At 46.2% G+C, this 14,643-nt stretch overlaps 1 protein-coding gene and 1 long non-coding RNA gene across 3 annotated transcripts in view; one reads left to right on the plus strand and one right to left on the minus strand.

Moving 5' to 3' along the window:
- BGN (biglycan) overlaps positions 1 to 14,643 on the minus strand; it is a 225,435-nt gene that overhangs the window by 119,597 nt on the left and 91,195 nt on the right. The gene's annotated exons all lie outside the window — the stretch shown is intronic.
- LOC146797145 (uncharacterized) lies at positions 571 to 3,323 on the plus strand. The gene is made up of 3 exons (XR_014969973.1): positions 571 to 694; positions 1,037 to 1,142; positions 2,905 to 3,323. It is a non-coding gene; the product is annotated as an uncharacterized LOC146797145 (long non-coding RNA).

The raw sequence follows: 14,643 nt of genomic DNA on the forward strand, positions 1-14,643 counted from the left end.
TGCACTGGTAGAGCTGTGTGTGGCTTAAGGTGCACTGGGGAAGCTGTGTGTGGCTTGTTGTGCACTGGTAGAGCTGCGTGTGGCTGGAGGTGCATTGGTAGAGCTTGTGTGGATTGAGGTGCACTGGTAAAGCTGTGAGTGTACTGGGGTGCACTGTCAGACATAAACGTTATTTGAGGCGCACTGCCAGAGGTGAACGTTTTATGAGGTGCACTGGCAGAGCTGCGCCAGCAGGAGGCGCCACAGGACAGACGTGAGCCGCGCCGGTCCTCAGTCAGCAGATCCTCGTCGGATGGTTTTTAATTCCACAAACTCCTAATTCCCGACTTTGCTCCCCCTGTAAAGAGTGAAATACTCGGAAAGAATCCGCGCGCTTTGAAGTCTGGCCCCGGCGCTGCTGTTGTAGGAAACAAACTGCGGACAAAGGGAATTTTCCAGCCTCCATCGGCGACTGGACAGGAAATGCCTGACTGCTTGGGCTGAGCCATGGAGGCTGCTGCCAGGGGCCTGGTCTGGTGTGGGGAGAGGGTGTGGGGGGGGGGGGGGGGCTCCTGCAGGCCCAGTCCCAGCCTGTCCCAGCATCAAACAAGAACCTCTCGCGCCTGCCACAAGTCAGGGCTGCTGGGAAATGGAAATATACAAACATGTCTGGTTCCTGGGCCGACGTCAGCGTCCAGGGCGACACAGCATCTTGGTAAGACAGCTCAGCGGGTTCGTGTGCCTAATGTCAGACTGGTGCGAAGCTTGACGGCCGCTCTTTCAGAACCTATTGGCCTCCACTCAGCCTTTCATTCTTCCAAGGTAGATAAGATCAGTACCTTTGACCTCGGATGCTGTTTATTGCTTTGAAGCTTGCATCTGTGGCAGTGCACTAAATACATCTTGTGCTATTACTCGGTAGCAAGGGGCGAGGCAGAGAGCCGAGCCAAGCTGGCCATGAGCATGTCTGCATTTAAGTTGACCAACATACACAAGATAACATATGCTAAAGTCTCTTAAAAATTAAAATATATATATATATATATTTCTTTAACAGGCAGAAGCGTTTCACCGAAGCATTTCTTAAAAGAGACTTTTTTAACCACGGGCCTAGAAAATTCCTGCCTCGACCCCTAACGACAAGTCCACACATGAAGTAAGAGGTAAGGCTGTTGTCTCGTGCACCACATCTGCGGCCCGGGTTCTTATTGAAGCAGCAACATTATAATGTATTAAATCAAGCACTGTTGATATGTCTTTGTAAAGTGCACACCCTGAGCTCACATATTCAAGGGGCTCTCACATGCAATAATGAAGACAAAAAAAGGCAGAGTGAAATAAAATATGTGCCTAGAATCACACAATTCGGCCAAGCGGGGGAAGCCAGGTTGAGCCCAGATTGCTGGTTTCATTCACATTGTACAATACAGCCCCTAGATGGGTATGTCTTTCTTTCTCCTATTTTACATCAATGATTCATCTGTTGTCTTTAATTCTTGGCATGTGAGGCCTGCGCGTGGGTGGCAGGTGACAGCCACATCAAAGCTCGGCTCTTTTTCGGCTCGAGGGTTCAAGCGGACATTAACCCGAGCCAGGCTCCTGGTTCGAGCCTGGCTCGAGCCCTCAGTGCTTCGCTTACCTCTATTAATTAGGGGTGCAGTGGAAGTACACATTTCATTTTGGTAACATTTTGTAGCCTGCTGGTGGCACATCCTGTTACAGCTGTGACGTAAAGTGTCCAAAATGCAGTGTCTCCTCCTGCCCACCACACACGTCACTGCCGCGCTCAGGTGGTCACCATGCTCCTCCACCCGCCCACTGCCTTCAAGAACTGGAGGTGTTGTGGCTCCGAATTAAAACTTCTCCAACAAGTCCAAAAGTTCTCCAGAAACACCTTGGACTACATGCCGCCGCTACGGGGACTCTATGGTGCCCTGTCAGACTAGAGGCCACTGGTCCTTATAAGCGCCATTTCAAGACCCAGACTGGGTGGGTTCTGTATATCGAAGTCAGAATATCGAGTCGTCACAATATCACAACCGGAATATCAAAACCCAAAACATCAACAGGTAAGTGTGTATAGATTTTCTATGAATATGCCACGTTAGTGTGCATGCATTTACAACGCATGCCATTACAACGCAGTTGTTATATCGCATACCATTACAACGCAAGTCGGAACGACTTGCTGTAGGGGGCGCGCTGGATGTTGGAATAGTATAATTTACTATTCCAACCCCAGTCTGTGCAACAGCAGGGAAGGTGTTGGATTTTAAATCCAACAACTTCTGCCGCCTACAGCAAGTCCTTGTTCCGACTTGCGTTGTAATGGCATGCGTTGTATCGCATGCGTGGTGAACGATGTTTACTATTTTCTGTATCTAACTCCATGTATATGTACCGTGACAACATATATCTTAAAGGTACATAGATGTGGAGTTAAAAATAGTAAAACCTATAGCTCGCTCTGTGAACTTACATCCCCAATGTTCTGGGTTTTAATATTTTGGCAACCATACTCTGACTACCAGATATTCCTGTTTCGATATTGCAGACTACAATCGACCCGATTGTGGCATCGCCCTGGTGACCAGTACACTCAAATAGTTTTATGCTTTTTTTAAATGGACTTTCTGTATTGATTATGAAATAGATTTTGGTTTCCTTGTCCGAAAGGAGATACAGAGAAGTGTTGTCTCCTTCGGCTGTCCAATATTTTCTTGTAGTTTAACTCATTAGGTCTCAATTTACTGCTTGTCTCAGAGAGTGACAGTTGAGTATAGAACATTGTACATTTTATATTTAATTTCTATTTGATATGTAATGTATGCAAGGAACTGAGGGCATTAAGGGAATATTGGACCAGGGGCCTTTCGCGATGATCCTCTGCTCCATTGCTAATCTTCCGATTCATTTCTCTTTCAGATTTATCAAAGATCTCAAGAAATTTTTATGGAACTACAAATGTGACAAAATCTTCTTGAAGAAAAAAAAGGGGGGAAACCGTCGCAGAGACAATTTCCATCCAAACCAAACTCACTCACCAGGTTACAATCTAAGGACGTCTCTAAGGGATAAGACTTTAATTCAATTTCTCTAATATATTTTGGGAACATTCTGACAAACCACACTATTAACATTTCAGAATGCGTCATTCACAGAATCAAAATCGATAAAGAAAACTGAAATAGAAGCCACGCAATAACTAAGGGATCAAATCTATATTCAAATACTGGACAGCTCGTCACCCAAAATGTCTACTTTAAAAAAGAATCCAAATTAATCTTCCAGACACGTAATTTGAGAACGATCTGAAATTAGCAAAATGGTTACCACAGATCAGATTTAAAGACTGCACAAACATGAAAGAATAGAGAATTTGTCTTGTGCCCAATATTTCTTGGTCTAAATAAATGCCTTTTCCTCCTCCTATAAACACAGTAGAGGTAATACGTACTTTAAATTTAGACAAATTTTGATATGAATCTCAGTTATGCCTAAATCCTTCCAGGTGAAAGAACAAAAGTACATTTGCATCTGTTATTTCCAAATGTTGGGATCTGGAAGTATTGTGCAAGCATGATCTGCTTTTATGGAACTTAGAAAAACAACTTCAGAGAACAGCAATTTACACAATCAGCTGAATCCAAATTTCCCACGAGACAGACATTTACCATGTAGTAAAGACCAATGAACACAGGCTCTTTATTTTCGAAATAGCCTTTTACAAGCCCTTTTTAAGGTGTAAATGTCATTAATTTTGAAAACAGGTTTTCTCTGTTGTTTTAATGAGGTTTGCATTGTCCTGTCGCCCCGCCCACATTTTTTTCACTCTTTTTAACCTAACGTTTTCCGTGTGTTTTCCCCCAGACTCTTCCATCGCCTCTTTAAACTGCTTTTCTTCCTTCCCCGTTCCTTCTCCTCCGCCCCACATTACTTCCCCATTGTTTGTTAGGGGGACAATCAAAATCCTTCTCTAACTTCCACTCTTAATTTGTTTTCCTCTCCGCCGTGCACCTCCTTTCTCTGACTTTACCTTGCAGGAACCTCTTACCTACTTACTCTCTTTCCTACTCTTCACATGACACTTAACCTGCCTTGTTCTGATTTTGTCTGCGTGCCTATTTTTTTCAGTTTAATATTAAAACTGTGTTCCATAACTAGAACTTACTAAGGGGTGCATTTTTAGAAATATTTTGTTCTTTAGTAATTGAATAAGACTTTTATCTGCTTCTAACATCTTCAAAAACTCTGTTTATAATAATTTGTTTTTCCTCCTAAAGGATTTTTGGGTCCTTAGAAATGGGTGTCTATTATTTTGGTTTTCTCTGAATTTACATACAACAGTCACATTATGTTCTTTTAACAGGGGACAGAAACATACCGCCCCTGCCCATTGTACAGCCAACTGCGAAATTCCCTTCGAATCAGTGCTTAATTTGAGCCGGTTGTTTCCGGGGCTCTGCACAGCCACTTATTTGGTTTCTGGGAGGGGGAGAGGGTAGCTGTTAATTGTCGCCACATGGTGGCGCTGCTCATCTAATTTAGAGATGAGCAGAACAACGGTAGTTTAGGACTACATTAAACATTAAAAGTACTAATTCCTGCCTCCCCAGCCATTCCTTGAGCTTTGGGGACCTGCAATAATCTGAACTGTCGCACTTGCTGGCGAGAGAGGTGGTTAGTAGTTGTTTTCGCAGCGATGACGGGGGCGATGGGTGTAGCAAGCTGCAGAGGCCTCCTGGTCAGATCCCTGGCACTTAATATTTTACAAATTAAGCCCTGCATTGTATCCAGTGGGAAGGGTATAACTTCACAATCACAACCGCAGACACGTTTCTGCCTTCTCTCCAGCAGCCTACATCTGGTTGAACACCTTCTGGAAGTTGACCAGGCAGCTGTTGGACCTCAGTTATAACATAACCTCGCAGGCCATCTCTGAGCCCTCACAGTTTGTGGCTGGAGTGACCCACCCCTACATTACTCAGTAGATGTTCTCTAATGATGTAATTGTTAAGATCGAATTTTCCACTTCCTCTCTCACTCCCTCCAGCTTCTCCCCCACTCCTCTCACTAAGGGTGTGCTGATGTTTTATTTCCACCCTCAAAGTCTGTGACATTCCCAATTCTACACTTCCTGAAATTGTGAAACGCCATTTTTTAAACCAAGATTGGTCGTTTTGTAATATATATTTTTTTAAGTCTCGCCTGACCCAGCGCTTGCACTGATCTGGCGAGACTTTAAGTAAGGGCTTCAAAAAATGCTACCGCCGGCCACAGCTTGCAGTGCTTGCATATGGCGTGATTACTGCTGCGCGGGCACCACTCGCTCACATGCACTGCAAGCTGTGGCCGGCGGTAGCATTTTTCCCCCGCCACGGCAGTCATTTCTCGATGCGGACGCGTGCTTTTTTTTCTGTTTATTTCTTCTATGTAGTAATGGCGGCACCCGTGCTTTAGCTTAAACATCTTTGGCTAAAGTCGGGTGCTGAGATTGCTTCAAAACTAAAGAAATAGACAATTCTTTACTTTTGAAGCAATCTCGGCACCCGACTTTAGCTTAAGATGTTTAAGCTAAAGCACGGGTGCCACCATTACTACAGAGCAGTAATAAACAGAAACACGCATTGGCATAGTCAATAGGTCTCGCTTTTGGACCTTATAAGTATTTAGTTATGCAACTGTTGCATGGCTAAACAGTTATATGGTCCCAAAGGCGAGACCTATTGGCTATGCCAATGCTTGTTTTATTTTGGGAGCCGTAGGTCATAGGTAGCTGTAGTAGGAAGTATGTTTTACTTATTTATACATTTTATAAAGTACAGACAATCCAGTTTAGAGCTCTGAAATAGAAAATAAAAGCTGAAACTGCTGACTGGGTTGGTGTCCACCTGAAGGGATCGGTCATCCGTTCCCATTGGCTTTTCTCGGTTTTTGTGTTTGCAGAAAGTGCCCCGCAACGCGTGTGTGTTGGGGTGGGCACGGTCTGTGGCACGCATGTGGAGCCTTATATTTTAGTTTACATTTTTTTTTCTGCTTATGATTATCATATCCAATCAGGCCATTTTAGAGCTGCCTAAGTTCCCAGTATTGTGGATGAGTTTCCCAGGTGAACACCTTTGCAACTTCTTAACATCTGAGTAGTAAAGAAACTTCAGAAAGTTTCAAGAAGCCACAAAGAACCCCTCCGCCCCTCCTGCCCGCACGACATTCCGATCCGCGGAAGGATACATCAGTGGAAGGAAGTTTCAAGAAGCCAAAAAGAACCCCTCCGCCCCCTCCTGCCCGCACTACATTCCTATCCGCGGAAGGATACGTCCGCGGAAGGATACATCAGTGCATTGCCGTGATGTCACGCGGCGCAAGTAAAACTCGTCATATTTACTCCAGAAGAGCAGGTGGGATCCTTTGCTGGTCCTCGGTTGTAGGATCTCTTGGTTCAGATGAAAACCCTGAACACAAACCTACATCTTAAAAGAAGTCGTAAATATAAGAATGTTCAAGTTACATATTTAATATTAGCGCGTATGTCGGAAGAGCTCAATCAAGCATCAGTGTCACAGGAGAATAAAAGCCAAGAGTTTCTCGGCGTCCTTACGAGCATCTGGTCCTTACCAGGTGCCTATGAATGTTGAAGTGAAGTCCTCCGCGTAGCCTGCCCAGAGGATCTATGTTTATTGAAAGCCATAAACTTGGTCTTTGCAGAGTTGACTTCTAGACCCCGGATGGTGCAAAATTGTTCAAAATGGGTTAATGCTCATTGAAGCCACTTGTATATCGGGATAACCTCTGCCCCCTTCCAAGATTCGGGTCCGGGTGTGCCGCTGACGAGGGCAGTAGACAATAGGAGGATATACTTGGACCAGGTGTCTCTAGCCGACAAAAAGATGTCGGCAGGGATACCATCTAATCGCGGCGCTGCAGCTCTAGTTATGGCTTCCAGGGTAAGGCTGCGTCAACTGAATCAAAAAAAGAGCCCAAAGCAACTTTATCATCATCGCTATGGTCAACACCAACACACTGTTCAAGTCGTTAGGAGCGAGGGGTTAATTAATATAAATTTGAACGTTTATCAACCCAAAAATGATGAGCGATATTATTTTTGAGAGATGACGCCGAAGCACCTCTCCCCTCTTGGTCTTTATTGTCAATGGTTTGCATAGGGCAGTGACCTTTCACCTCTTATCTGTATTGTCAATGGTTTGCATAGGGCACTGACCTTTCACCTCTTGTTCTTCATCGTCAATGCTTTGCACAGGCCAATGACCTTTCACCTTTTGTCTTTATTGTCAATGGTTTGCACAGGCCAATGGCCTTTCATATCTTAGTGTGGACTGTCAGTGGTTTTCACAGGGCAATGACCTTTCACATCTTAGTCTTTAGTGTCAATGGTTTGCATAGGGCAGTGACCTTTCACCTCTTGGTCTGCTTTGTCAATGGGTGTGATAGGTTTGTGACCATTCACCTCTATTGCTGGAAGGTCACTGTTGCAGAGGCACAGGTGTTTGACCTTTCACCCCTGGAGGTCACCTACTTCCATGTCATCACTGATGGGCTTTAAAACTTCAAACCATGGCTACCTGGGGGTTAGTCTAATTGGTTCACTGTAAGCCATTCAAGACTACAACACCCAGAATGCATTAGGTTGACATGGTGAGGTGGCCAACCCACGCTTCACCTCCATGGTGAGGTGTCTGTAAATCCTGTGCTTTGAATGTAGCACTTAGAAGCCCCCTAGGACACCCTGAACTTACAGAGTACCTTATAGGAAGATCCTATCTATATGAGCATGTTATGTATATAGGGCCTGAGCTCTCAGGCATCTAACCGCTGCCTGCCTTCAATTGCTGAATGTCGGTGTGAACTGAAAAGGTGAGGTCGGCTGCCCCCAGGTACACACCGGGTCAGCCCTGGGCGATCTGTCTCCAAACACTAACAATGCTGCTTGCTGTCATGCGTGGCCCATGCAAAGGTGCGCCACAGGCAGCTGGCGAGGTGCCCACCACAGATGGGGATGAGGTGCCCACCACAACCAGCTGATGAGGTGTCCACCACAGGCAGCTGGCGAGGTGTCCACCACAGGCATGTGGCGAGGTGTCCATCACAGATGGGGACGAGGTGACCATCACATGCAGTGACGAGGTGCCCACCACAGGTGGTGACGAGGTGTCCGCCACAGCCAGCTGACAAGGTGCCCACCACAAGCAGCTGACAAGGTGTCTACCACAGGCAATGAGGAGGTACCCACCCCAGCCAGCTGACAAGGTGCCCACCACAGGCAGCTGACAAGGTGTCTACCACAGGCAGTGAGGAGGTACCCACCACAGCCAGCTGACAAGGTACCCTCCACAGCAAGCTGACGAGGTACCCACCACAGACGGTGATGAGGTGCCCACCACAGGCAGGTGACAAGGTGTGCATCACAGGCAGCTGACAAGGGGCTCACCACAGGTACCTCACGAAGTGCCCGCCACAAAGGGTGACAAGGTGCCCACTACAATCAGCTCTCAAGGTGCCTGCCACAGTTTATGTTTATGGGATTTATAAAGCACATGGCTACCCGAGGGCTTCCAAGCGCCACCAAGAGGAGGCAATGGGCAGAGGTGGGGAATCAGAGGAACAACCAAGTTTTACGTTTCTTCCTGAAACACCGTTCATTTTGAGCCAGTCTCAGTTCCGAGGTCATTGCGCTCCAGAGCTTTGGGACCTGGTGTGAGCGGGATCTCCCACCCCATCGTGATCTCTTTATCTTTGGTTCATCAAGAGATCGGATGAGGACCAGAGGGACCTATGCGCGACATATGGGGAGACGAGGGATTTTATCAGTGCCGGACCTCCACCCTGCACGGCCTTGTCGGCTAGGCAGAGGGCTTTAAACCTAACCCTAGATTGGATAGGTAGACATTGTAGCTTTTGCAGAGAGGATCTCACTGGTTCCTGTCTGGGGATCTTCACGAGCATCCTAGCTGCAGCATTTTGGACACCTGTAGGCTGTTGATCACATACTTAGGAGACCCCAGATACAGGGAATTGCCGTAGTCCAGTTGCAAGACCACTAGGGCCTGGACCACCGGCTTCCGAGCCTGGTCTGGGATTAGGCCTGTGATCTTACGGATCATCCGTAGTATACCGAAACAGGTTGCCGATCATTTTTTGGCTTGTGTTTCCATGGAGACATTCTGGTCTAGCCACATTGTCACATCCCCAGGTTTTTATGGATGGCTTGGGAGTAGGGAAAGGACCCCAACCCCTTGGCCAACTGATCCCGGCCCATGGACCTGGGCCGTTGCCCAGGAACATCAGCTCAGTTTTGTCGCCATTCAGTTTTAGGCTACAGTTAGCCACCCAATTTGCTATTTTTTCCATGCATGGTACCAGCTGCGGATGGTTCAAATTAATCTCTTCTGACAATGAGACCACTAGCTGAGTGTCATCAGTGTAGGAAACAGTTGACAAGCCATACTCCTGTACGATATGTGCTGGAGGACTCAGATAAATGTTGAACAGTGTTGGGCTGAGAGCCGAGCCCTGAGGTACTCCGTGAGGGGCCGGGAGAGTGTCTGGGAGGATGGCGATTCCGTACACTGGAACGATCGGTCACTGAAGAAAGCGGCGAGCCGTTGAGAGGCTTCATCCTGGATCCCGATCTCTCTGAGTCTATGTATTAAGATCATGTGATCCACGGTATCAAAAGCTGCACTACGATCCAAAAGTAGAATTGCAGCGGCTCAGTCGGTGATGAGGTGCCCTCCACAGGCGGTGATGAGGTGCCCTCCACAGGCGGTGATGAGGTGCCCACCACAGACGGTGATGAGGTGCCCACCACAGATGGTGATGAGGTGCCCTCCACAGGCAGCTGACGAGGTGCTCTTCACAGGCAGTGATGAGGTGCCTTCCACAGGCGCTGATGAGGTACCCTCCACAGGCAGCTGGGGAGGTGCCTTCTACAGGCGGTGATGAGGTGCCCACCACAGACGGTGATGAGGTGCCCTCCACAGGCAGCTGGGGAGGTGCCTTCTACAGGTAGTGATGAGGTGCTCTTCACAGGCAGTGATTAGGTGCCCTCCACAGGCAGTGATGAGGTGCCCTCCACAGGCGGTGATGAGGTGCCCTCCACAGGCAGTGATGAGGTGCCCACCACAGACGGTGATGAGGTGCCCACCACAGACGGTGATGAGGTGCCCTCCACAGGCAGCTGGTGAGGTGACCTCCACAGGCAGCTGGTGAGGTTCCTGCCACAGGCAGCAACGAGGTGTCCACCACACATACAAATATGAGGTAACATAATATGTTGTATTATACCACCCCACCCACCCGCCATTACCGCTGAATCATATGACCCTCTTCTCCCACATCCTGTGTTGGCCTGCCGCCCCCTATCGACGCCGACTTCCTCGTGGGTGGGGGAGAGGGGGCCCCACCCAGGACCATGTCTTCATTTGTTCCATACCAATCTGAAGTCTGACGCTCATCAGCGATTCCAGAACCGGTCCACCCCCTCTGAGCTTTACAACCTCATAAAACAAACATGTCCCTGGTAAACATCCCCCGACCCGTTTTATACGGGGGCTGCAAGCTCTGATGAGAGACAGATGTGGCGGCGGTGCCAGAGAGCCCCGCAGCTGGCCGGTGGCGTGCGTGTGTGCTCTTCAGACGGGTTGCTCCTCACACACGGGTCTCTGTATGCAGGGTTGGATTGGAATTGAAAATAATCGGCAACGGCGCGCTAAAAAAAGTGGCCCACTTTTGCATATTGCCTTTCCACAAAACAAAATTGGCAAACATTTGCAAAAATGGGGGGGGTAAAAAAAAATGCACTGATTAGTTTACACTGGTAGAAACACACCTGAAAACAAGTGAGGCCACTTTTGCTCAGGACCCCGCTCAACATGCATACATTATTGGGCCAGCCCAGGGACAGAAAAGGAGTGACACCTCTGCCCATTGATAAAAGGGAGGTAATGGACGCCCATCTACCTCCAGAAAGGCCACTCAGGCACCCACTGGGCCGCTGACGGCATCGAACAACGCAGAAACCGCCCAAATCGGGCCCCCAGGCTGCTGAAAAAGCAGCCCACAGCTGGAATTCGGATACCGGCCCCTCGGGCATTGGCCAATTGCCTGCGTTACCAATCCGACCCTGTCTATGTGCATGTGCGTGCATGAGTCTGTGTGTGTGTCAGCACGTGTGTTTGTGTGTATATGCATGTGCGCACATCTGTGTGTGTGTAAGCAGTGTATGACTGTGTGTATCTCTGTGTATTTATGAACATGAGTCTCTGTGTGTGTGTGCTTTTGAGTACATGTGTGTGCGTGTAAGCACGTGTGTGACAGTTTTTGTATACATGTGTATGTCTGTGTGCGTTTATGCACGTGTGTGACCGTGTATACTTGCGTGCGTCTGTGTGCCTGTATGCAGGTGTGTGAGTGTGTGCATTTATGTACGTGAGTCTGCATGTATGTCAGCATGTGTGTGACTGTGTGTCTCTGTGTGCATGTGTGTGCGTGCCATGTAAGCACATGTGTGATTGTGTTAGTGTGTGTCTCTCTGTGCGTGTAGTGGCATAGACAGAGTGGCAGTGATCCTATTGCAGTTCAAAAATTCGGGGTTGGGCCCTATTCAGTTGGTGGGTGGAGGCTTGGGCAGGGGGCCAGAGGGGTGAAGCCTTGGCTGGCGCGAACCCAGTATTAGTCGAAATACCGAAGGACCTTCACTATCCATAGCTAGTTTACTTCGTCGTTTGGGTAAGCAACACGCAGACTTCATTCAACACGTGGATTTCATTCCATATTTAGTTCACGCGGTCAGACTTTCACTCAGTCATCTGTGGCAGATTTTGAGGTTGAAACAGTTGTTAACAGACGACAGACAACAGCAAAAGAACCTCCACGTGGAACAACTTTACATTCAAACAACATACATTTTGGGAACGCTCACATGAATAAATCAGTAAGTGACTGACTCGTACAGGTGAATCCAATATTCAATGTTGAGACATAAACACAATTCAGATTAACACTTTGATAGATGTGGGCCTAGTTTAGGGTGTCCTAATGTTGCCCTATTCTGAAAAGGATGTTCACTCGTTGCTCATAAACGGCGGCCTCAAAAGAGTCCAAAGTAATAGTACTGAGATACCTCCGTACACTCCCTCCTCCCACCACCGGACACACAGAGTGATGTCAGCAGGTCATAGTGTGTCATCTAAGGTACACAATAGGGGTGGGCAAAGAATTCCGCTCCACCGGCAGAGTTTGTGGAGTTTTGTCTACTCCACGTTCTGAGCTGAATACCAAAAAACTCAGAGAAGAGATGCAAAGCGGAGTTTTTCTCTTGCGCGGCTCGCGAACATTGAGTTGGAAAGCGTTGGAACATGGTCAGTCGCTGCAGGCCACTATTGCTTTTGTTGAGAAAGCTGCCACTTGCATTGAGGAAGCTGCCGCTCGAGTAGAAAATGTACTTGAGTGGCAGAAAGAAGCAGCACCCTCTGGAGCTCTGTGTAATGCCGTTCACACTGATTTTACAGCGCGGGAGAAACTCATGGTGCTAAAATCAGTGCAAACAGCGAGACGTACCGTACCCCGCCTTTTGCTGTACTCCACGTAGTGCGATGTAGCTTGATGCTTACTGCTTAAAAGGTTGATGGATCCTGGTGTGACTAAGGAACTAGAGTCCTCTGAGTAGCAAGCCCCTGTAATCCTAACATCTAAGGATGGTGACAAGAAAATAAGGATGTGTGTTGACCTTCATTGTTTGGATAAACATTTATGAATCGATTGTCAACCCCTTCCAAATATATTTTAGAGACTTTGATGATGATCAGTGTAGCAAAACTTTTTAAATCAAAGGATTTGTCGTTAGCATATCACAAGGTCAAATCACATATGGACTTGAGACATCTAACATACTTTGTACACGTTTGTGGGCTTATAGGTTTGTTATAGTGAAAGAGAACAACTCCCACGGAGGAAATTCTTTTAAACACACCTCAAACAAACACTCACACGTACTTCAATATACATACGGAGGGCATATGTTAAAACTCAAAAGAAGAAAATAAGAGGGTTCCTCTAAAGTCGGAGCCCAAAGGTCAATGAACGTCTTTGATGAAGTCACCCCAAAAATTTTTTTGCAATGATAATAAAATTTAAAACAGTTTATTTCGCACAATATCAAGAGAACACAATACTTCAAATAAAATACATTGCCTACTAATAAAAATAAACACAGCAGAAAAAGATACACAGTAAAAAGGGGGGGGAAAGGGATTTTAGTCCTATATGACTTAAAAATATGCACACTCACTAATGTGCAAACCTTGGACAAAATATGGCTATAAAAAACACACACTCTAGTCCTACTCACGGGGCTACTCTAGACAGTTTTTACAGAAGTCAATGACCTAGCTGTATGTCGATCTCTATGCAAAAAGTTTTCTAATTTGAGGCTAAACAGACAATTGGTATTGTTGCACAGTTCTGTTAGTTTCAATTCGAGATTCGTGTATTCTTGCGTCGACGCGTTTCGGTGAATAAAGATTGGTCTACTTCTCCACCTTCTTCAGGACAATAATGTGCTAGTCTTCCTCCTTCTAACCAATAACTATTAATAATAAGACAAACATAAAATGATGATCAATATTTTACACAGTGACATCTTGTCCATGGCTCTATATCCTAACACATTTAATATATTGGTTATAGTAACCTGAATAATTGCTGAATACAAGACGATCAAGTATTTTTTCTTTGTTTAAGTTAAAACAACACGCCCCTAAATTGAAGCTCAAGGGCTCACACTCATACTTTGTACACATGCTTTAACTACTTAGAACCGCAATTACACCACGTTCTTATTTTGCAAACTTATAGGGAGGGTATTCACCTCACTAATGTAGGAGATAAAATCTCTCTCTCGTTTAAGCTTCTGTTGCAGTCGATTAAAATCTTCACCACATCAAGGCGTCGCTTATCTAGTGTAGACGTCCTTGTATAAACTGGTAAATACAAAAGATATTTGAAGAAAGGGGAGTTATATTACTGTCTAACTTATTATTTGTGACTTTACCCCCTTACCCCCAGTGTTGTCACCTATGGAGTATTGATTCCTGCCAAGTCTTTACCTCTTTCTTATTATGTGGATGATTGTATGTCGATTATTGGATGGTGGCCCCGCTTGATCATCAGGGGCATACACCCATCTTTCCTGCTATATGCAGAGTAAAGAAAATTGTAAGTTATAATCAAATAACGTGAAAATATTTATAGCACTGAGTGAGCGTTAAACAAAGTATTACCGAGAGATAATTGGCCGATGTTGCAAGAACAAAGCTCTTCTTGTGGATCTTTAATCGTGATAAAAGAGTGGATCCTATTTTCACTCGAGAAGTTTTCAATGTCAAGGCATTCAGTTGAAAATCTAAAGGGTATAAGATTATATTACTGTAATACCCATAGGAGATATAAAATGGAACCCTACATTAAGATATTTATTCTAGCAGATTCCAGGTTGGTCTGGCATACCAAGTCTATACCCTCAACGTTACTGCCAAAGTCCCTACTTCTTACCTTAGTTATGTACTGGCATTCTCCTCTGTACCTCCGCCTGGCTGGTCGGGGCCGTAATGCCGGGATACCATAATTCCCGCCTTTTAAATGTGCCTC

Source organism: Triturus cristatus, chromosome 10 (assembly GCF_964204655.1).
Source record: "Triturus cristatus chromosome 10, aTriCri1.1, whole genome shotgun sequence".
Taxonomy (NCBI): domain Eukaryota; kingdom Metazoa; phylum Chordata; class Amphibia; order Caudata; family Salamandridae; genus Triturus; species Triturus cristatus.